A 10,728-nucleotide genomic window follows, 5' to 3' on the forward strand; every position below is an offset into this window, starting at 1 on the left:
ATGATAGGGCCACTGAGGGTGCATAACCCAGACGGGAAGAGCAACTCACCAGGGCTAACTGGGTATTGTGCAGGAGAAATGTCTACCAGGCAGAAAAGGAGAAGGCCCAACCAGGAGACCTGGGCGCAGTCGGGTAACTCAGTGTAGCTGGAGGCGCAGGGCCGTTGGGAAGGAGCCTGGTCGTTAGGGATCTCGTGTAGGTTGTACTAAGGGTTGGGATTTTTTTTATTTTCCCCTGTGATTTTAGCTCCTAGATGGTAGAGACTAAACCCACCAGGGCCCGGGAGAGGACCTCTAGTGAAGCTGTCACATAAAAGGCAGGAAGGACCTGACAGCAGGAAAGAGTCGTGGTAGACACCAAGGCAAGAGTTAGTTAGGAATGTTTTTTAACTGAATAACTAGGAAGTTTTTAAGGACTGTTAAAAATTTTGAGGGGTGGTTCACAAAGGCCAATAACAAGAGGTTGAAAGTATGACTAAAAGAAATGGAAGCAGAGTACTTTGATCTAAAAGTTTATTGGTGAGAAGAAGATGGAGGATACTCTGTCTGTGTAGCTGGAGAGATGCATGGAAGGGAAGGAAGGTCGTGTTAGAACCAGGAGCTAACCCCTGTACCCACTGGTCACAAGCTGAAGCACCGTCAAGCATCTGTGAGTGCCGCGAAGGTTAGGTGATGGGACTTGAAGTGGATCCAGTCCCCAGAGTTCTATAGGCTGGAATTGGGGATCAGAGAAGAAGAAAATGTGTTCAAGTCCCCAGGGTTTAGGACTGAGAATGTAGTCCTGGGGACACTCATTGCAGTGGTGGCCCATTGGTCTAGGCTAAGAATCAAAGTAGGGACACCAAGGCAGAAGGGAGAGAAAGGGCACATTCACTGTGAACAGCCACAGCCTTCCACTGGGAAATCTGAGATGGCAGAAACCTCAAAGATGATCAGTTGTAAACCAAACCTTCACCAGGGGTGCTGGTTATGGAGCAGAGTTGTAAAAGTCACTGGAGGAGAGAAAACTCAAGGAACCAAGAGGATGGCTGGGAGTAGAGTGTTGATTTTCATTAGTGCACCACTAGATGGCGCCTAGGCACTCAGTAAAGAAGAATGAATGAATGAATGAATGAATGAGTGAAATGGTGTAGCCTCATGGAAACTGAAGCCATCGAGGGTCATACCGAATTATACAGAAGACATTGCAAAGGTTACAGTAGAAGTAGGGCAAGGGAGGGACAGCACCACAGTAATGAAGAGACAAAAATTAAGTCACCCCAGGATCCTGAAGAACTTGGGTCTGAAGAGGAAGCCCGGGAGAGTCAGTAACAGCCATCAATCCATCCTGGGGTCGGACAGAGGGCAATGGGAAATTCCTTCATTGATCTCCTATCATCTGTGTCTTTTAAAAATTCCCTATACCCAAGGATTTGGGAGGATTTCTGAAGAATTTCTAGTTCAGTTCACTGAGATTTTAATACTCTTAAATGAAAGGAAGTCAAGAAAAAGGAAACAGGTGTGGGGAGGGGGGGAATGAGCTGGATGAAGCTCACTAATGAAGAATTCCCAGGCTGGGGCAAAGGGTGCGGCTCAGAGGTAGAGCACTCACGTGAGGCCCTGGGTTCCCGCCAGAACCTCAGAACAAAGCAAACCCAAGCCCTCCTCAGTTGCTTCCCCAGATAAGACCATGTCCACAGTGATACCCAGAATAAGAACACCCAGCAAGAGGGATGAGTGGAAGACAGAGCTTCCAGGACAGCAGCAGGAGAGACATGGTGACAGCAGACGAGGCCTTTCCAGTTTAGCAGCTCTGGGATCAGGGACAGACCCCTGCTCCTCCAAAGCTCACTGGGTCTCTAGCAGCTGTGGAAAAACATAGATCTCTGAAAAGCTAGTTGCCCATCGCCAGCTCCAGGGACCACGGCCTTAGAATATTTGGTATTTCTTGGGAGGTATAATACCAGTAGAGTCCCTTAGAACCACAGGTATTTCTTAAAACACTGTGTTTTATTTATTGCCTGCATTTTCTTCTACTAGCTAGCCTTAGTAAGCAAATTGCCAAGTGCCTTGCAAATGTACCACATTCAGGTCACATGACCGTGCCCTGTCACTGGACACTGAAGAAGGACTGCTCACCACAAGGTGAATTGGCTTCTTTTTTTTTCATAATCATCTGTTTCTTCTGGGATGTTTGGATTGTATGAACTATGGGCAGTTTTCTACAAAGGTCACTATTTTACTGAGTCTTACAAGTGTCTACCAGGTACAGTTTTGTAACTCTTAAGTGGCTTTGAAGGCCGTAATTGCCAAAAGGAAACCTGTGGCCAACAGTCTCCAAGCCCTGGAACTGAAGAATCTCTTTGGAGATCTGAAAGCTCAGTGTTAGCAACAGAATAGGAAAGGCCATAATCCATTCAGCCTAAATGTAGCATGATGATTCAAAGGCAGGGGCCTGTTAGGTTTAAAAGCTTGGGAGTGATTTTCCTAAGGAATACTTTGTGAAAAGCTGACGATCTGTTTAAAAAAAAAAAAAAAAAAAAAAAAAACTTGATCCAAAAGACAAATAAAGTGTCACAGCTCTCTTTATTCCCACAGAGTAAGTTTCAAAAACAAAAGAGGGGGATACAAAAGAAAAGAAGTTGCATTGGAGCTGGCCGTGATGAGAACATTTCATCTTTCCCTTGGTCGTGGGTCAGATACAGACTGAAGGATATGCACCTACCCCTGGCTTGGATTGATAATTACGTTGCAGATGTGATGATTCAGAGCAGGCACTTGAATTACAGACCCGAGCTTTTTAACACCAGTTCTACCTCTTCCTAGCTTCACCATCTCAGGCAAGTGAATTAAAGCCTGTGCTTCGGCCTCATTATCTGTAGAACAGAAAAATAGCACCCTTTCATGGGTCATTGCGCAGCTGGACCGGTGTGATGCACATGGAATACCTGGCCACAAGCCACATGGTGAGCACTAATAGTGGTTTGGCTGCAGTTGGTGACAATGACCTCAAGGCCTACTGAGCACTCAGTAGATGGTGGTGCTGGATTCTCAGTATCCATGGGACATGGTAGGTGATTTGGAACACAGCCCCCCGCCCCCGAACTTTCTAAATTGCAACAATAGCAGTAAAAAGTGTTATTTATTATGACGGGAGGGAGGAAATCACACAGGGCTTTGCTAAATAATTGTTCTTTCAGGATGCTTATAAATATTTCCATTTACACTACTTCCTACAGCATCTCTAACTTACAGACCAGCTGCTTGTAGGATATCTTTTACTCTTGTGGTGTCCAATATTGAAATAATTTCTTGGTTCAGGGCGGAGCTCGGTGGTAAAGCACTTTCCTGGCATGTGCCAGTCCCTGAGTTCCATCCCCCAGTTCCTCAAAAACAAATTAAAGAAGAAAGTAAAACAGAAAAGAAAAAATCCCAGAATTATTTCTTTATTCCTGGTTTGGTCCTGGGTTGTTGTTCTACCTTGAATAGATGCCACACCTGGTCTCCCGCCCACGACTCCCACAGGATTCAAGCTGCCCTTCAGTTCCGTCGCCCACATTCCACATCATCTGCTGGAAGGACTTGCCAGTAATCCTGTCATCCCCCTGGGAATTGGCAGCCAGTTCGATGCCTTCATCATGACTTAGGGCCTTCTCTTATTGTGTAGTTCCACGTCCCAAATTCCTGTTTATCCCTTTGTAGGCGAGGATTTATTTTGGTGGTGTCATTTTATCTCCCCTGGTCAGAACATGGAAGTGCATTCTACTTCTGGAAGTGCATGATCCCTAACTGGGTGAACTGGCAGTCACTTTGCCCTGGGTGTCTGCCTAAATACACAGCACATTCTACCCTCCCTAGTCATCACGTATTAATAACTCCCTCGTATCTAGTAAAACCCATTAACTCCTGTCCCTACCAATTTTCCTACCCCGCCCCCACACTTGCCTAAATATATCTAGAAACTTAAATTAGCACAGGTCCTTTGCAGAGGAACGAGACAAGATAGGCCAACTTAACATTTGTAAGATGTGTAATTCTACTTAAGCACGAGGTGTTAAGTGTAACACCACTAAGACATTTCTTTGAAGCTAATCCCCTTAGGACAGTAAAACGTTGTAACGTTTGAATTAGCAAAACTCTAATACCGATGAGTTGTGACATGGATCTAGCTTGGAAATGGGGGCGGGGTTCCACATTTATTCTAGACTCCAGCTTCTATCACTTGGGATACTGAAGTTAGGGAGAGAGAAACGGCTTTGAGTCCAAGAGACTTGTGTTCAAATCCCGCCTCCTGTACTTCCTCCCTGGGCAATTTCTGGAAAGTCTTCCTGAAACTTTGAGTCCTGACACTTATGTTGGTACTTATTAAATAATAGTTGCTATAACTATGTTGGTTACACCGGTGGGTGGTGTGTGTGTGTGTGTGTGTGTGTGTGTGTATGGGTGTGTGTATTTGAAAATTCACTGTAACCCCCTTCAAATTCAAAAATATTCAAAGTTGTAGAGTAGAAAGATTATTCTTCAATAAACCTGGTTTTTTAAGTTTAAAAGATGAAATCTATCAAATTAACTTAGAAAACATGAAAATGATTTCTCAACAAAAAAAATGCTTAATGCCTGTGCTGTAGGTGACCAACAAAAATTAATGAACTCATCTGTCATTTTACTTGAGAACATGTAGTCTGCCCTTAATCCAAACATTAATTACTACATTTGTATTGTAAGATTATTATGATATCTGTATTCTGCATTGGGAAATAATTCAAAACTCATAAAGAAGTACATCTTCATGCTTTGATAAATGAGTCTAATTAGTTCCAAAATTTTTGCTCATAAGCCAAAACTGGAGTCATCAATCATTAACTATTCCCATTAAAATTAATGTAAAAACTTTAGTGTTTCTCGTAATGGAGTCATTAATAGAGAAAAGTCACCCATTTAATAGTGTGGGAGTCCCCAGGGCTCTGTCCCGGCTGCCCTTCTCTCCTCCACCCACCCACTCTTCTAAGGTGACCACTTGTCTCCAGTTAACCCCACGACCTTGGAAGCCTCCTGTGTACTATTGAGTCCCAGATGTGTCTCCAGCCAGAGCAGCTCTCAAGATCTCATCACCTAACCTATCATTCCCTCACAGGCGTCATCTCAAACCTAACACGGTCAGACTGAACCCTTGATTCTCGGGCTGCTCCCCACCCACCATGTTTCTTCCCCTTTTGTATCACCAGAGACCACCATCATTCACCCAGTTGCAAAGCCAAATATCTTTTCTCAGACCACATCAATAAATCCCATTGCCTCTGCCCTCAACACATTCTGAACCTACCCATTTATTTCATCTCTTCTACTTTCACCCATCTTGTGGGCCCCATGATCAAGAGACTAGACTAGATTAGACTCCAACTATAACTCCCTGGCTGGTCTTCCTCTCTCTCTCTCTCTCTCTCTCTCTCTCTCTCTCTCTCTCTAATAAATGTGTGTATCTCACTCTTTATTACTAAATCTATTTAAATCAATACACACAGAATATTATCATTACAGTTAATAATCCACACAAAGTTATTTTTGAAGTCTTTTGTACACTTTTCATACTAAGTTTCTGAAAATCCAGTGTGTGTTATACACTCAAAGCATATTTCAATTTGGACCGGTTACATTAAAGGTGCTTGGTAGCATCACGTGTCATGCCTGCTGGGATAATCAGCATGGTTCTGGACACGAGCTTGGTCTCAGTTGGAATTAGTTCAATATTTATTTTGTTGTTCCTTATTTGATTACATAGCAATACTGTTGCTGTTATTTTAGTAGAAATTGATGAAGTGTGATTTGTTTGTGTTTATGTTTGCTTTATTTATACATATTTTTTTCACCACTCATAAAAAGACTCTGACTTAGTCTGACCACCTACATTAAAATATTTGGGATGTTTTCAGAAATAATTTTCTGGTCTCTCACAGAACATTTATAGACTCCTCCCACTTCAGAACTACTCCAAACAGACGTCCTCATTCAGACGAAACTCATGTTCCTTCACATTTCACAAGATCGTGCTACAATGCTTCTTGAATCTAATAAGTGGTTCATCATACATATCATAATATTGTCAAAGGAATATTAACCACTGTACTGAATGCAAAGATTTGCATAACTAGCAGTATGTATTGGGGTTAAATGATTCAATCTGATATCTGTGCACGTGAGAGGGAGAGTGAGTGACTGTTGTTCTAGCTCCTTGGAAGTCTCATTTGCTGTCTGGGGTCAATGCTGCTGCTTGCAATGTCCCTGCCCCCACTCTCAGCCCTGCTACCATCAGTTTGTACATGGCATCCAGGGCAAACTTAAAAATGCAAATCAGTTTATGTTATGTCCCAGAATAAGATCTTTCTGTGACTTTCCAAGGAACTTGGAATAAAATGCAAACTCCTTCCTATGTCTCATAAAGCCCCGCCTCGTGGTCCTCCTTCCTAGGGCAGGCTTGAATTTTACAGGAGATTTTTTTATCGTCAAATTATTAGGAAGGGGAGCTGCTACTGGCATTTAGCAAGCAGGATAGAGAATGCTAGATGTCCATATTGTGGAATGATCCTTCATCCGGCCGTTGATCATTATTTAAGCCTGTTCTTTGCTCAATAATATATATCCAGTGCAAAGTCTTTACGTGGGATCTTCCAGGACTGCAACTTCTGTGTCAATGTAGAAAAAGATGCATTTTGGCTGGGTGTGGTGGTGCATGCCTGTGACCTAGCAACTCAGGAGGCTGAAGCAGGAAGATTGCAAGTTTGAAGCCAGCCTCAGCAACTTGGGGAGAACGCTAAGGAACTTAGCAAGATTCTGTCTCAAAATTAAAAATGGAAGGCTGGGGATGTAATGCAGTAGTAAAGTGTTCTGGTACAAAAAAAAAAGAAAAAGAGACTTTTTGTTTTGTTCCAAGCTTTATCTAGAAATGTTTCAGAAGATCACTTACCTCATCCTTAGAGAAGCCACCGACTCTATCTGAGTCACCGTTGCAACACACCTTGACACTTGCACATGCGTTCCACCTACATGGGACTCAGCTGATGACTCCTGATGTTTCCAGTGGAGTCATGCCTGAGCATTGCTTATGGAAATGCAAAGTACTTCATTATAAATTGCTTTTTAAATTACTCCTTTAACAAGAATGAATGGCTGATTCATTTACAATACCGGTTCAGGCTTATGAGCAAGAATGTTAGTCTAATTATACTCATCCATTGATGGATGAAGGCACAGATTATTTCCCAACACATAGAGTAACACTCTTAGGACAAAATGAACACCTAGGAGAGGTCTTCCTCCTATGAACCCATCAATCTGTTGGCTACCTCCAAGTTAGGGACTGAAATTTCAGTTTTAATATCAACTTTGTGTTTCCTAGGAGAAGATGATTGATATTTTTACATTCAAAAACAAGGTGAATCTTCTTCTCAAGCTCTTCGTCCCTACCCTGTCCTTGTTCACTCTCCTTATATCGAAGGAGTCATTTGGAATTTGTTTTTTAAAGATTGACTAGCTTCACTTAGCATAATCTGCTCTAATGCCATCCATTTCCCTCCAAATTCTATGATTTTGTCATTTTTTAATGCAGAGTAATACTCCATAGTATATAAATGCCACATTTTTTTTATCCATTCATCTATTGAAGGGCATCTAGGCTGGTTCCACAGTCTTGCTATCGTGAATTGAGCTGCTATGAACATCGATGTAGCAGTGTCCCTGTAGCATGCTCTTGTTAGGGCTTTAGGGAATAGACCGAGAAGGGGAATAGCTGGGTCGAATGGTGGTTCCATTCCCAGCTTTCCAAGAAATCTCCATACTGCTTTCCAAATTGGCTGCACCAATTTGCAGTCCCACCAGCAATGAACAAGAGTGCCCTTTTCCCCGCATCCTCTCCAGCACTTATTGTTGTTTGACTTCCTAATGGCTGCCAGTCTTACTGGAGTGAGATGGTATCTTAGGGTAGTTTTGATTTGCATTTCTCTGACTACTAGCGATGGTGAGCATTTTTTCATGTACTTGTTGATTGATTGTATGTCCTCCTCTGAGAAGTGTCTGTTCAGGTCCTTGGCCCATTTATTGATTGGGTTATTTGTTATCTTATTGTCTAATTTTTTGAGTTCTTTGTATATTCTGGTTATTAGGGCTCTATCTGAAGTGTGTGGAGTAAAGATTTGTTCCCAGGATGTAGGCTCCCTGTTTATCTCTCTTATTGTTTCTTTTGCTGAGAAAAAACTTACATTACATAAAACTTACATTACATTAAACAGGGATGAGAGGTGGGAGGGAAAGGGAGTGAGAAGGGAAAGTGCATGGAAATGGAAGGCGATCCTCAGGGTTATAAAAAATGTCATATAAGAGGAAAGGAGGGGTAAGACAAGATAATACAAATGGAAGAAATGATTTACAGTAGAAGGGGTAGAGAGAGAAAAGGGGAGGGGAGGGGAGGCGAGGGGAGGGGAGGGGGGTTAGTAGAGAATAGGACAGACAGCAGAATACATCAGACACTAGAAAGGCAATATGTCAATCAATGGAAGGGAAACTGATGTGATACAGCAATTTGTATACGGGGTAAAAGCGGGAGTTCATAATCCATGTGAATCAACCATGTAATATGATGTATTAAGAACTATGTAATGTTATGAACGACCAATAAAAAAAAAAATAAAAAAAAAAAAACAAGGTGAAAATAGTGTATTATGTAGGGATTTCAGGGCAGTTGGAGGGGCAGCACAAACATTTTTGTTTAAGATGGCATTGGGGAGATCAGTGGAGCAGAGGAAAGAGATTGGAGGAGGAGGGATGGGAAGAGAGGAATGCTGGAATGAAATTGACCAAACTATGCTATGTATATACACGAATATACATATTTCATACATATATTGAATTTACATATATTGAATTTTTTTTTCTTTCTTTCCTTCTTTCTTTTTTTCTTTTTTTTTTCGGTACTATGGATTGAACCCAGGGGCACTTAACCAGTGAGCCACAGGGCCTTGCTAAATTGCTGAGGTTGGCTTTGAACGAGTGGTCCTCCTACCTCATCCTCCCAAACCACCAGGATTACAGGCATGCACCACCATACCCGGTGAATTTCATCTTTATGTATTATCTATTAAGCACTGATTTTTTAAAAATATAAATAAATAGAAGGAAACCAAGTAGAATAGAGAAAGGGGAACAGGAGGAAGGAGGAAAGGAGGGAAAGAGGAAGAAGTATTGGGGACTAAAGTGGAACAAATCACATCCTATCTCTGTATGATTATATCAGAATGAACCCCAGTATTATGTATTACTATCATGCCCTAATTGAGAAATGAGGGGGAGAAGCCATTGGGTCCCGTGAGTTTGAAAACCACTATCCTGGGTGCTCTGGGTCCTGCTTATCTCTCCTGCCTTGCTTTGTGCCGCCCAAGTCCCCAAACACACTACAGTAGCTCCACCTTTGGCACTTTGGTTTCGGCACCAGCAATGCTCCCTCCTGCACCTGCTCAGCCCTTGCCAACCAACCAGCAGTCATAGCTCTGAGGCTTTCTCTGTCAAAGCGCCTCCTTGAGTCCTCTCAGCATGTGCCACCTGATTAAAGACTTCAGTGCATTCTTTCTGCCTCCAACGGAGTCTGGAATATGGAAGGGGACCCTTATAGATTTGTGGAATGAAAGAATGAACAAACAAGGTAAAGCATCCTGCTGGTGATCTATTGTTGAGAGCCACAGCCGAAGGGGCCCCAGCAAACTTCCAGCTGCCAGCTGATGATTGGCTCACAGCGGCCCCAGCAAACTTCTAGCTGCCAGCTGATTGGCTCCTCTGCGGTGATGCTCATTGGGCTGTTTCCCTGCCCTTTTGGACCACAGAGCTGCTCATTGGGGAATTTTTTTGGCCCCGCCTATACAACCCAGCCAATCAGCCTCAAGAGCAGGAGGAGTGGGGGGGTTGAGAGGCTTGTGGGAAGCCGGTGGTGGCAGTTGGGCTCTGAGGGAATTCCTGAAGAGCTTGTGTGGTGTGGCATGTGTGTTCTAAAAATAAAGTTCATTTCTGCTTGATAAGTGGCTCGTGAATTATGCCCAGCCAGACTGCGGCAATCTATAAATGGGCCTCCCTAGTTCTATAACATATAGAACTGCAAAGTGTTGGTTTGTTTGTTTTAATGGGTCCTACTATGTTGCCCAGGCTGGTCCGAAATTCCTGGGTTCAAGTGATCTTCCCACCTTGGACTCCCATAGCTGTGTCTGCAGGTGTGCTACTGCAACTGGCTTGTTAAGTTTTGCATTATAAAATAGGAGGTTAAAACATTTGAACCCACCTGCGGCATCTGTGGTGCCCTTGCTCACCATTTCAGGGGTGGAAAATCAGTACTCATTGAAAATAACCTTCACAGTGTACTTACAAGCTCTTTTCTGCCTATTTAGGTGTGTGTTTCTTAGACAAGATCTATCTGTGGGCCAGAACATGGAGTATAAAAGTTTTCATGCGTGATATCTTCTTCTTCTCACAAATCACAATGGAGGGACACGAGTCAGAGGGCTGCCAGCAAACTTTCATTTCTAATTAAGCAACAAAAATTGTCCACATCAAAAATTGTTGTATGGCAGGGAGTATAGCTCAGTGCTAAAGCATGTGCTGGCATGTTTGGATCCTCAGTTCAATTCCCAGCACCAGGAAATAAAATTTTTTAAAAATTGACATATGAACATAGGGCTCCAGCAAGTAGAAACTTCCATCAAGAGAAAGACAAAA

This window comes from Urocitellus parryii, chromosome 10 (assembly GCF_045843805.1).
Source record: "Urocitellus parryii isolate mUroPar1 chromosome 10, mUroPar1.hap1, whole genome shotgun sequence".
Classification (NCBI taxonomy): domain Eukaryota; kingdom Metazoa; phylum Chordata; class Mammalia; order Rodentia; family Sciuridae; genus Urocitellus; species Urocitellus parryii.